Genomic DNA, 5,819 nt, shown 5'->3' on the forward strand with positions numbered 1-5,819 from the left:
GCTTCACTGTCTCGTCTGTGTTCATGACTTCATATCTTTGATGTTCTAAAGCAGCGGTTCCCAAACTTTTTAGGCCGCGCACCCCCTTCTACATCCCGACCGGGTTCGCGCACCCCCCCCCCCCCCTTAAAAAAAAAAAAAAAAAAGAAGCAACAGAGCCTTTTAAGCCTTCATAGCCGCATAAGAATCGGACCAATGAGAGAACAGTTTGCTCGCGCGTGGCATTTGTTTACAATATTTAGTCCGCTGTTAAATGTTGCAGTGTGAACACAAACCGAAAAAAGGAGCAACTGCAACATTGTATCATATTAATCCCTGAATCAGAACAAAGCAAACGAACTGAAGGTGTGAAAACGCCCTGAAACACTGCAACAAAGTTTCAATAACTTTCAGTGACACAAGGCGTCACTTTTAAAGAGCAATCAGGATGCGAGGACACACGCACAGGCTCAGAGGCAGATTATCACATTTAATTTACAATTAATGAGCGACTAATGCAGCCAGGATGTCTTCGGACAAAGCATCGATGCGGCGCGACACAGTGTTGTTGGACACCGGGATCATGCACAACTTTTTTGCTTCTTTCTCCCCAATCATACATTCCACCATCTCTCTGGCAGCTGGCAAGCTCACGTCTTCAGTGATTGTGTGCGGTAGCCCCTTTCTCGCTATTCTGTAACCAGATATGAAGCCCGTAGTGCGTCATTTATAGACCAACACATGAATGAGACTGCAGTTGTTTTTGGCTGTTTTGTAACTCCTCCAATTTCGATATAAACAACGTAAGGGGCTTTTGACTTGCACTGGAATGCTTGGTGTTCAGGTGGTGACGTAAATAAGAGCTTCAGACTGTTAGCCAGAACCTCACTGCACACCACGCACTGTGGCTTTGGGGAATCTGCGTTGCCAATCCAAGTGAAGCCCAGACACACATACTTTTCATCATATTTCCTCTTTTTTTTCCCAGTCTGATGCTCACTCTCGTTTCCTCTTTTTTCACCTTGACACCTTGATGGGCCGATGTGCTCCCGATTTGTCTGTGCTGCACCTCTCCGTTCCCCTCGCCTCCGATTCCTCTCTCTCTCTGTCCCTCTCCTCTTTTACGACTGATAGCTTCAGATGTCCCACCTGACAGCTTTTAAATTAAAATTACATTTTTTTTTAATATTTAATATTATTACACCATCAGACCGCCATTACACTTTTCCTCTCGCTCACCCCCTAGAGGCAGCTCGCGCACCCCCAGGGGTGCGCGCACCCCACTTTGGGAATCCCTGTTCTAAAGGATTTCATTTAGTTTTCATTTCTTTGAATAAAATCTCTTAATTGTACATTTTAAAGTGATTCAGTGTTTCCAGACAGAAATCAGCCGTCTAAAAGAAACAGAAAATCATTTGGAGATTTTAAAAGCTGTGTCAGCATTTCAATTTAAATTGGGATTTGGCCCTACCGTTTGTTCATCGCCATGTAATGAAGTAATCTGACTGATTTTATTTTGAAAATGTCCGACTAGACCGGAAGGTGCGTTGCTATGTTTTCTGTAGCTTGACGCATCTCCGCCTCTGAGCCTCGAACTCTGCGCTGCTTTTCTCTCAGTGGAAGAAGAAGAAGAAGCATCTTCACACCGCCGGGCCGTCCGGACCAGAGAAGCGAACCCTACCCCGGTCTGTCCCGGTCTGTCCCGGTCTCTCTGTCCCGGTCTCTCTGTCCCGGTCTCTCGCTAAACTTTGGACACTTTTACGCGTCACCGAGGCGCATTTTGGATTTTGGCTGATTTGGAGTGGGAGAAGTTTGAGCTGGACAGAAAGTTCCCGGAGACTCTGAGGAGGACGATGGTCCTTCAGGGGGACCAGCTGCCGGTCCAGTGAACACATGTGAGTCCTCCCACCGATTATTAATATTCATAGACGAGTAGAGATGTTTGCTGCTGGTCTTCAGAGGGTTTATATTTTACATCAGAGTTCTACCAGTTGATCCAAAGAGACGCGTTGCTCTAACTCTGAACCACAGTGTTCCCCTCAGTGTTCCACAGTGTTCCCCTCAGTGTTCCCCTCGGTGTTCCCCTCGGTGTTCCCCGCGGTGTTCCCCGCGGTGTTCCCCACAGTGTTCCTCAGTGTTCCCCACAGTGTTCCTCAGTGTTCCCCACAGTGTTCCTCAGTGTTCCCCGCAGTGTTCCTCAGTGTTCCCTGTAGTGTTCCCCTCAGTGTTCCCCACAGTGTTCCTCAGTGTTCCCCTCAGTGTTCCCCTCAGTGTTCCCCTCAGTGTTCCCCTCAGTGTTCCTCAGTGTTCCCTGCGGTGTTCCCCGCAGTGTTCCTCTGTGTTCCCCTCGGTGTTCCCCGCAGTGTTCCTCTGTGTTCCCCTCGGTGTTCCTCGCGGTGTTCCCCGCAGTGTTCCCCGCAGTGTTTCTCACAGTGTTCCTCAGTGTTCCTCGCAGTGTTCCTCGCAGTGTTCCCCTCAGTGTTCCCCTCAGTGTTCCCCTCAGTGTTCCCCTCAGTGTTCCCCTCAGTGTTCCCCTCAGTGTTCCCCGCAGTGTTCCCCTCAGTGTTCCTCAGTGTTCCGCAGTGTTCCTCAGTGTTCCCCGCAGTGTTCCTCAGTGTTCCCCGCAGTGTTCCCCGCAGTGTTCCCCTCAGTGTTCCCCTCGGTGTTCCCCTCGGTGTTCCCCTCAGTGTTCCCCTCAGTGTTCCCCGCAGTGTTCCCCTCAGTGTTCCCCTCAGTGTTCCCCTCAGTGTTCCCCTCGGTGTTCCCCGCAGTGTTCCCCTCGGTGTTCCCCTCAGTGTTCCCCTCGGTGTTCCCCGCAGTGTTCCCCTCGGTGTTCCCCTCAGTGTTCCCCTCAGTGTTCCCCGCAGTGTTCCCCTCAGTGTTCCCCTCAGTGTTCCCCTCAGTGTTCCCCGCAGTGTTCCCCTCAGTGTTCCTCAGTGTTCCCCGCAGTGTTCCCCTCAGTGTTCCCCGCAGTGTTCCCCTCAGTGTTCCCCGCAGTGTTCCCCGCAGTGTTCCCCTCGGTGTTCCCCTCGGTGTTCCCCGCGGTGTTCCCCTCGGTGTTCCTCGCGGTGTTCCTCGCGGTGTTCCCCGCGGTGTTCCTCGCGCAGTTCCTCAGTGTTCCCCTCGGTGTTCCCCTCGGTGTTCCTCGCGGTGTTCCTCGCGGTGTTCCTCAGTGTTCCCCTCAGTGTTCCCCGCAGTGTTCCTCAGTGTTCCCTGCGGTGTTCCCCGCGGTGTTCCCCTCGGTGTTCCCCGCAGTGTTCCTCTGTGTTCCCCACAGTGTTCCTCAGTGTTCCCCGCAGTGTTCCTCAGTGTTCCCTGTAGTGTTCCCCGCAGTGTTCCTCAGTGTTCCCTGCGGTGTTCCCCGCGGTGTTCCCCTCGGTGTTCCTCGCGGTGTTCCTCGCGGTGTTCCTCGCGGTGTTCCTCAGTGTTCCTCAGTGTTCCTCGCGGTGTTCCCCGCAGTGTTCCTCGCAGTGTTGGTCCCAGTGACTCACTGTGTCTCAGACCGGGTCAAACAGAATATAGATAAAATAAAATAATCCTTTATTAGTCCCTCAGTGGGGAAATTACAGGATTATATACTGTATATACACTGTATATATACTGTATATACAGTATATATATATTGTATATACAGTATATATATATACATACACTGTATATATATACAGTATATATATATATATATGTTGTGTTTATACAAACTGTACATAGTACAGTACTAGGTGGTGATTCAGGCTGTGATACGTCAAATACCAGAGAAGAAGTTTCTGAGCTCAGTGAGCGTATTGTTCTTTGGTTTTGTCAACAAACAGTAAACAATAGTAAAACAATAGCTTCCTGGTTATTTATTCATACATGCATGATATATGATATGTGATATATGATACATCATATATCACATATCATATATCATGCATCATATATCATTGATCATCACAGTGCTCCAGAGACAGGAAGTGGAGGTGAAATAATAATATCAGTAATATCTCATCTATCAACTGGGATCTCTGTAAAGATCTAGAGGAGCAAGAAGAAGAAGAAGAAGAAGACGTAGTAGCAGAACGTCATGCTAATAACTTATTTAGCTTTTTAAAACAACGGGGACGGATCCAGCACGGACAGTTAGGGAGTGAGGGACATGAAGACATGTTGAGACATGATATACAGTTATAAATACATCATTATATATGTGTGTGTGTGTTATATTACAGTGAATATTATTATGTGATATGATCTGAGGGTTCTGAGGGTTTTGAGTTTTCTCAAGGTTTGAGGGTTTTGAGGGTTTGAGGGTTCTGAGGGTTCTGAGTGTTCTGAGGGTTCCAGCCGGCTGCAGACGCATGAATCGCTCCCTTTATGTGTCCTCGGCCTCGTTGGCTCTGACCTCGCTCCGCTCGTTCACTCACTCTTCATTTCCATACTGAGGAGGGAGGAGGGAGGAAACGAGGAAACAAAGACGCACGAGTTGACAAAGAGTTTTCTTTAATGTCAGGAGCTGCATGAATTTGCAGCGCCGAGCTGGACGACGTAATAACAAATGTTCTGTTCTGTGTTAAATATTTATGATGCAAACACTCAGAGGAAAGTTCAGTGAGTCTCTAACTCCTCCTCCTCCGACTCACTCTCTCCTCTTTAACTCCTCCTCCTCAGACTCACTCTCTCCTCTTTAACTCCTCCTCCTCCTCAGACTCACTCTCTCCTCTTTAACTCCTCAGACTCACTCTCTCCTCTTTAACTCCTCCTCCTCAGACTCACTCTCTCCTCTTTAACTCCTCCTCCTCAGACTCACTCTCTCCTCTTTAACTCCTCCTCCTCAGACTCACTCTCTCCTCTTTAACTCCTCCTCAGACTCACTCTCTCCTCTTTAACTCCTCAGACTCACTCTCTCCTCTTTAACTCCTCCTCAGACTCACTCTCTCCTCTTTAACTCCTCAGACTCACTCTCTCCTCTTTAACTCCTCCTCCTCAGACTCACTCTCTCCTCTTTAACTCCTCCTCCTCAGACTCACTCTCTCCTCTTTAACTCCTCAGACTCACTCTCTCCTCTTTAACTCCTCCTCCTCAGACTCACTCTCTCCTCTTTAACTCCTCAGACTCACTCTCTCCTCTTTAACTCCTCCTCAGACTCACTCTCTCCTCTTTAACTCCTCAGACTCACTCTCTCCTCTTTAACTCCTCCTCCTCAGACTCACTCTCTCCTCTTTAACTCCTCCTCCTCAGACTCACTCTCTCCTCTTTAACTCCTCAGACTCACTCTCTCCTCTTTAACTCCTCCTCCTCAGACTCACTCTCTCCTCTTTAACTCCTCTTCCTCAGACTCACTCTCTCCTCTTTAACTCCTCCTCAGACTCACTCTCTCCTCTTTAACTCCTCCTCCTCAGACTCTCTCTCTCCTCTTTAACTCCTCCTCAGACTCACTCTCTCCTCTTTAACTCCTCCTCAGACTCACTCTCTCCTCTTTAACTCCTCCTCCTCAGACTCACTCTCTCCTCTTTAACTCCTCCTCCTCAGACTCACTCTCTCCTCTTTAACTCCTCCTCCTCAGACTCACTCTCTCCTCTTTAACTCCTCCTCCTCAGACTCCCTCTCTCCTCTTTAACTCCTCCTCAGACTCACTCTCTCCTCTTTAACTCCTCCTCCTCAGACTCTCTCTCTCCTCTTTAACTCCTCCTCAGACTCACTCTCTCCTCTTTAACTCCTCAGACTCACTCTCTCCTCTTTAACTCCTCCTCCTCAGACTCACTCTCTCCTCTTTAACTCCTCCTCCTCAGACTCACTCTCTCCTCTTTAACTCCTCCTCCTCAGACTCACTCTCTCCTCTTTAACTCCTCCTCCTCAGA

The sequence above is a fragment of the Melanostigma gelatinosum genome (assembly GCF_949748355.1).
Source record: "Melanostigma gelatinosum genome assembly, chromosome: 19".
Lineage (NCBI taxonomy): Eukaryota > Metazoa > Chordata > Actinopteri > Perciformes > Zoarcidae > Melanostigma > Melanostigma gelatinosum.